Source organism: Branchiostoma lanceolatum, chromosome 7 (assembly GCF_035083965.1).
Source record: "Branchiostoma lanceolatum isolate klBraLanc5 chromosome 7, klBraLanc5.hap2, whole genome shotgun sequence".
Taxonomy (NCBI): Eukaryota; Metazoa; Chordata; class Leptocardii; order Amphioxiformes; family Branchiostomatidae; genus Branchiostoma; species Branchiostoma lanceolatum.
The window spans coordinates 19,995,022-20,003,288 of NC_089728.1; positions in this window are offsets into that span (position 1 = coordinate 19,995,022).

An 8,267-nucleotide genomic window follows, 5' to 3' on the forward strand; every position below is an offset into this window, starting at 1 on the left:
CGTGGCAGAACTGCAAATGATAGGGCAGAAAAAATAACGCTTTTCTATGATTAACCACCTGAGCTTGTCTCCTATTGCAAGCTCATGCATTGTTGTGAAAATGTGAGAGGGACCACAGAAGAGGATTATCATTAAATTCTATATGAAAATTCACTTAAGTTTCAAAAGAAATGAATAAAAGTGCCATGTATTGAACATTATCACTATTATACATCTTTCACTAAAATATTAGCGTTATACATTGGATCCTTTAAACTGGGCGTCACTGTAATTTTGGCTGGCAATCGGTGGCAAATAGAAATCTAACCAAGGGTGAAATCTAGGCTGTTTTGTCGAGTGTACGCTCTCAATGGCCCTTAACACCTTTATTGACATTCTTGGTATATTGATCTTGTATTTTCGGTTTGGATTAAGTACATGGGGTGTAATCTACACTATACCCAGGGTATACTTTGGGCCGGGTGCGGTCGGGGTATGAGACTTGCCCAGATTATACTTCGAGATAGAGCACCGGGAATGTCAACACATTCTCGGGAATTCAAGCTTACAAGTGCCTTGTATGTCATTAGGGATGGGTAAGGAAAATTATAATAGACCTAAAAACATGATTTTTAGGCTCAATTAATTCTTTTTAGACCAGACACTTTTACATATACAGTAAACCCGTGGAAAAAGGCAAACCGGAATAGACGAGGTCCGTGTTGCGCAAACGGTTTGCGGTTTGTGGAACTCACTCATTTTGTGGCAAACTGAACTTACTTCATAGTGGATCATATCTCCTTGTTACTTGATTGAACAACTTGACATTTTTTTTATGATAGGAGAGACCGTTTAGTTTTCTTTTCTGGGATGGGAATCCCGGTCTACGAAAACGTCTCGATGATATGTGATGACAAGTCCTTAGTTTGGGTTGGTTGGGAAGTCGTAAAATAAAGTCTTGAAGGTGAAAAATTCCATAACTAAAGGTAAGCTTTTTTCTATCATGACTGAGTATACCTATAACGTTAGGTATAGGTTTTTACTGTTTAACATTTTTTTCCCTAGCACTTGGGATAACGTTACTGCTAAGCCAATGATGGTCTGGCTGAGGGGGCTGAGTCAAAATTTCGTCGGGGACATGTTGGCCATAGAACCGAGGAACTCGCCCCAGTGTAGGTCCTGGAAACAGTCTGGTAACAGGCAGGCTAGGTAATACTGATCAAAGAAAGAGAAAGCGCAGGACAAGGGCTATGTTTACAGCAAATAGATTTAGATAACGTTATGTCATGACTGACATACGCTAAACAAACGTTTGGGGTTATTTTTCACAGGATTTAAATGTCCAGGCAGCTGAAATCAGGAGAAGCTAGGCTGATGCGCAGTGTAGAACATAAGCGGATCCTGAGAAAATAACTTTGCAACAGACCCTTTTTTAACATTTTATCATTTTGCTTGTGGACAGACAAGGACGACGTGGCACTGCCCTCAAGTTTTTATAACTTTTATTATTATAACATTGCCACGGGCAGAGAACAATAACCCATTTTTACACCAGGGTGGAGTGAGGAAAGTGGTGTAGTGTGCAACAGACCTGAGTCAGCTTTTACAGATGGGAGACTGTCACGTTAGGGTTGATTTCAATTAGGATTTTACCATGGTCAATATTCACCGAAAGAGGTCGTATACATATGTATATCAAATCTTCTTTAATGACAGGAACGTTTCCCAGACTTTAACAGAACCCGGTGGTTATTAGAGAGGAGTCTATTTTGGTATCCATTTGTACATATCATACCGCACGGCACCTCCCGCACTTCCGAGTGTTGCTTACAGAGTACAAACGGACTTTTTTTGTTTTTTAAGTGGCTAATATCATATCTGACACACGATACGGCATCCCAGGTTAATCCTTTAACTGCCACAGTCTTGTCACTTCACGAAATGTAGACTTGTAATAATAAAATGTAGGATTTTATCATCATTTTTCGCCGGGTGGGTCTGTATATTAACCCACGGCGCAGCTCCAGTGCAGTGACTCGGGCCAATGAACGTAGTAAAAAGCACATTTTTGGCTATATCATTATTGAGTATCGTATCTAGTACAGGGTTTAAGATGCCTGGTTAGTTCTTTAACTCGCACATCCTTACTGCGTTCCAAACTGTAATTTCAGACGTTTAGGGACCACATAGCGAACACAGTAGCTACTGAAGCAGGGCTCTAGCCAGCGCCAGTTTTGCCGTAAATTTACGGAACTTTGCTGCGTGTTACGGAATAAATTCAAGACCAATCCGTAAACCTTGACGGAAAAAAATCGGGAGAAAAGATAAAGACAGGGCTTGAACTTTTTCAAAGATCTCCAGAAAAGAAGCGGAAGTTTGAAGCGAGGTCGATTCAGGCAATTTCTATCTTCCGCCGGCGGCAGGTGACAACCTCAAGGTGGCTTTATAGCAGACAAACGGAGGCGCGGAGGTTGCCAGTGGTTCGTGGGCCGAGAGAAAATCAGCATCGTGTGCCCCCCTCCCCACTACTAGTGCCCCACTACTAGTGCCCCACTACAATTCTGGCCGGTCGCATCGGGCTGACGTTTTTTCGGCTGTTTTCCCCGGTTCACCGCTAGTTATAGCCACACAAAAAAATACTCCGGTAGTTACCAGGCTTACCGTATTTTTTTGGTAAACATTGTTAAAGGTTTACGCCGAGTTTCACGCACTCTTCCCGCGAAAACTGGTGTTGATAGTTTTAGACCTCAGAATCAGATATCATCTACCAATAACAGCGTTCGTTCACGCCGCGTCACGGAAAATCGACCAATGACATACAAGTCTCGCGGTTCACGAGAGGCGCGAATCCGCGAGGTTTTATCAGAAATTGATATTTGGTGCGAAGATGGGGCTTGAATCGACGAATTTTGATCAAATCAAGTGGAAGTTACCGGAGAAATCGACCATGGAAAACACGGAAGGAAAATATTGAACGTCTTTAGGGCGTTCTGTCCAAAGTAGGGTGTCTCATTTCCTACTATATTTAGTACAGGGTGCAAACGGGACCGGTACGACGCGTCGACCGGTGTTGAAAATGTTTTATTTCTGCCGACTTGAATTCACGTGTATATTTGTCAAATAAATAAGAAAGTTTTGTGGTGCTAAATTTCATTTATTTGCCGATTGTATACAACGAAGGCCCAATTAATTTTTCACCCAAACTTGCCCCTCAAAATGCTGGAGATAGCGTTTCAGAGGGTCTAGATTTAAAAATTTCCCGGGGGGGAATACCCCCGGACCCCCCTAGAATTGTCGCGCCGCTCGATATGTTAGGTTTGTACAAAATTTTAGGGCTTACGGGATAAAATTTCAGGCTGGCTAGAGCCCTGTACTGAAGGTACTTATCGTTGCAATACTAGTAGTCAATTCCTCCAGTCATACTGCAGTATTCACAGTGAGCGCTGGAGGGCGTGATAAAGCAGTCAGCGGCTGTCTATTGCAAACCATCCAATCCTCAAGCCTCGACAGGTAAGACAAAAGTTAGTAGAAGATCCTTAAATCGGCATTTTGTCACGTGACGAGAATGTGGGCGGTGAAGAATACGCCTGGAATGCTGCATTGTGTCTCGGATGTTTTTTCACCACATGTGTATCATATCTTCTGCGGATACCTAACCCGGAAGTCCCAGGGACACAGACTGGCCTTATGCAAAAGAGTTACCGAAGCTCTTGTATCAAAACATCAAAGTCCCAGTTTTGCGCAATTGCCTTATTGACAAAAACGCATAAAATAACGTCCAAAACAAGCCGAAGCCTGGCTTTTGCTTGACGAGTTAACTCATCGCCTTTTAAGAGCTATCCTTTAAATGTCAATTTTTTTTTTTTTTTTTTTTTTTTGTAAGTCTTAAAGGTAGTTCTAAGTGAAGACATCTGGACCTGTTCCCTGACTTTCAGCACAATGTTTTGTATAGAAGGATATACATGTATTGTTAACTATTAACGTTACCTATTTACAGTCGGGACTTCACACCCCGTTAGAGCCTAATCTGCAGTACCGCTCTCGGCCGCCGCGGGAAAAGGGGAAAAACGACCGTCAAATTGTCAAATTTCGGTCTTCTGGAAATGGGAATATTCAATAATTCTACAAAGAGGACGGACTGTTTTATTACGGTGGTCAAATTGCGAAGCAAGGAAAGTCAGCCCCTGTGGCTTGAATGTTTTATTATTGCATTTAGAAAGAACAAGTTTGAAACAGTTGGGAACTAATATGTATATTCTTTCTCAAAGTTTCACAAGTAAGGACATAACATAGTGTCCCTACAAATCTGAATGGACTATCCATGTGTACCTAAAATGGATAAATAGATAAAGGTTCTAAAGTGGCTTTAATTTTACAAATGCTACAAAGTCGTTTTTCAGACTTCCATCTTTCTCTCAAATGTACACACCACCACCTACAAACTGCCTGAGGTACTGCATATTCACTAGTAACGTTATTTGCAGTAAGTATTGGTTAGACATTGTTTCTCTCCTCACTTCACACGTTTTTTAAAACACTTTTAACAAATAAGTTACTGTTGTGCTCAAAAACAGTCAAAATACGAAACGTCAAGCTGACTAAGAGTACCTTAATGCTTATGCACTACGATGTTATATTGATAGTATAGTGTCTGATATCATGCTTTGTCAAATCACAAGGGGCAGAAAACGTTTTTTTTTTGCCATGCTGGTTTGTTTAGAAGCAGATTTTTTATGTTGTTTTCAGTGTATATTTGTGACCAGTGCTTTTTTATTTGTTGTCATTTTGGATTATGAGCTGTGCTGTGTACATTCAAGTGTCCACATCTTTAATCAAAATGTGAAGTCGACAGGTCTTCTGAAGATGGAAAGCTATCATATTCATGGATATCTATTAATTACTGTGGAATACTGAATATTGATAATTTTGAAGACAATAGGATGAATTTTGAAGACGTTCCCAGCTACATATGACTGGGAGGTAGTTGCTGGTATGCCTTTATCGATGATATCTGTGGAAAATCTAAATAGTAGTTACTTAACTCCCTAAACGTGGAACTGCCGAGACCACATGTGTGAGGAGTGACTCCGATTATTTGGGTGTTGCGTGCATTCCAAGTGCTTATTATAATTTATGTGGCAACATTCGGGGATGCTTCAGTTTTCATAGAAATCTTTTACCTGCACCCTTTGTGGAAATGTCTGTTAATGTGAGAAAGTGTTATTTTGAATTGCAGTTTTGTTGTAAAGTGAGGTAGAATTTCTGTCCAGATATTGTAGCGAAATAAAGTCACTGTGATCCTTTCTGATGCTTACAGGGTAGCGGTCTGCTGTGTTGCCCTTTTTTAATGTTGCGTTTTAGTTTGGTCGCAAAGTTGATGTTGCCCATATGCATTTAAACCTTGATTTTATCACCTACCATGAAAAAATGGAAGTTAATAGTTTTTGGCGTGTTTCCGGATATTTGTAGTCAAGACATTGTACAACTTGAGAACCTCTGGATGGATTACAATATAATTATTACGATAATTGGTGTGGGTAGGTCTAGGAAAGATGAAGGTCAAGGTTAATTTTGGGCCTGCAGCAGAACCAGCTTTTGTACTATTTGTCGTTGCCATGGGAACCTGGTTTAAGAGCGTCAGGCTCAGAACCAATGGAATCTGGGCTTGATCCTCTGACATACCCCGATGTTGGGAAAGGCACTTTACACGACTTTCCTAACTTTTATCAGTGCGTTTATCACTAAAAAAGATCCATTTTATTGCGTCTCAAGAGGTGTGGGGCTATGTAGCTCATCTTCCATTCCCTTGTGATTTTGACTCATTACTTATAACGAACCTTTCCACACCCATGCACACAACATTACTCTGCCACACTGGAGATGAAATTAGGACAAGAACAGAAAACTTCTGGTCGCAAATTTTATTCTTAGTCTTCATGAATGTCCAAGAAGAAATGTTGCCATTTCGGGTGTTACAAAATATGGCAACGTTCAGTTGAGTAACAATGACAGCAACGGTGTGATATTCCTTTACACATTGCTTATTACTCGGTTATTATTTGTTTATCAGTTACGTCACTAGAATTAGAAACATTGCTGCAGGACAGTATGTCAGGTATTTGTAATCACTTAACAGCCGTTGATATGGTGGTCACCAGTTTCCATACATTGGTTAGCTTGTGCAGTTTACATACATTGTCTAGCCACATGTATAGCCTGTGTTAACATGTGTTAGCCTGTACAGTGCCTGCTTAGTCGGGCCCCGGATTGGAAATTTGACCCCAGCATAAGTGAGGTTTACCAGTCCACGTGCCTCTATCAGCACAGATCTTGTTAAAGAGCTGTTTTACAGTATTGTATAACCAGGTGACAGGTGGTCATGTACATGTAGTCATGTTTAACAGTTCAAAGTATCAACAGCACTTTGAAATAGAATTACATTTAACATTATGTTAAGGATATCATACTTGAAACATACATTTGCACCAGTTCTCTCCTTTTTTTCCTGAAGCAGTAACAAATTCCACAGTTAGGACCGACATTCAATCATGTAACTTAGATCACTGGTTGGTTCAAATTCGGGAAGTCAGTTTCTGAATTTCAATGCCACAATTTAGAACGATATAGAATACACTTGAATTGTTACTAAAAGTTTGTATATGAGTTGAAGGAGATTTAGTCCTTTCACACTGTGTGGTGAATTCAGCAGTTTGAGGGATTTTGTCACTTTAAAGGTGATATTTGAATTTTCACAGACCAATGTGTTAGGATGTGGTGACCTGGGGTTCTACAGTGGTGACCTGCAGTTCAACAGGTGTGACCTGTGGTTCTGCAGTGGTGACCTGCGGCTCTTCAGGTGTGACCTGTGGTTCTGCAGTGGTGACCTGCGGCTCTTCAGGTGTGACCTGTGGTTCTGCAGTGGTGACCTGCGGCTCTTCAGGTGTGACCTGTGGTTCTGCAGTGGTGACCTGCGGCTCTTCAGGTGTGACCTGTGGTTCTGCAGTGGTGACCTGCGGCTCTTCAGGTGTGACCTGTGGTTCTGCAGTGGTGACCTGCGGCTCTTCAGGTGTGACCTGTGGTTCTGCAGTGGTGACCTGCGGCTCTTCAGGTGTGACCTGTGGTTCTTTTTTTTAATTTTTATTAAACAACAGAAGAATATACAGGACACAGAGGTGATGTAATCTAGCTAAAGCTAATATTAAACATCACCTCTGGAAAAAAAGATACAAGTTACATAGACAAGTACAATAGCAATAAGAAACAGCAATTGGATCGTCCAATACAAACAAGCTAACAAACAAACAATGAATATATCAATATACCTGAACTAAGTTTTAAAACGTCTGCTTGTCAAAATATAGTGCTGAGTCAAGCCTAAAATGTTACAGTTGAAATCATACGAAACAAAGGATGAACCTCTTAATAATAAATAAATGAAGGCTTGATCAGACAAAGTATCGATATCAAGAATAGGGGCTAAAAGGTTCCGTAGGTTGCCCAGAAGGTTGAGTCTTTGTTGGTTGTATATAGGGCAGTACAAAAGATAATGAACAACGCTTTCGCTTCGACATCCGCTAGTGCAGGCTGGACTTGTTGCTAAGTTGCGTGTAAATAAACTTAGGTGAAGACTGCACGTGCCGGTGCGAAGGCGTGTGAGGAGGGCGCAAGTGTACCGGGGGCCATGACTAAAATGTGAATAGAAAGAGCGACGTACTAATTTCACTAGATGTTTTTTAAACAACGAAAGATTTAAAGATCGAACAGCTATGCCAAGACCGTTCCAATGATGCGTTGCATAAGGAATAAAATACTTTTGATATCGAGATGTAGAGCAGAGCGGTATCCTTAGATTAAGTTTGTTGCGAAGATTATAAGAAGTAGAAATGGAGACTTCAGGAGGGATCAAATCCTTAAGATACTGGCGAGTATGGCCATGGACAATTTTGTAGAACATGATCAGAGAGTGAACGTGACGACGATCCGAAAGTTTTTCCCAACCTAATTCAGAAAGTAGCGAAGAATATGAAGACCCTCTTACAGCCCCTGAGACTGCAAGCGCGCATTCGTATTGAACACGTTCTAATCGCTGGGAATCATATAAAGTACATCCATGCCAAATAATGTCAGCATATTCAAGGAGAGGACGAATAAAGGATTTATAAATAACATCAAGTACTGTTCGTGATAATCTGAATTTCAATTTGTTAAGAGTGGACACTCGTTTGGACGCCTTGCCAATCATATGAGAAATTTGTGTTTCCCATGACAAGGTGGATGTAAGAAAAGTC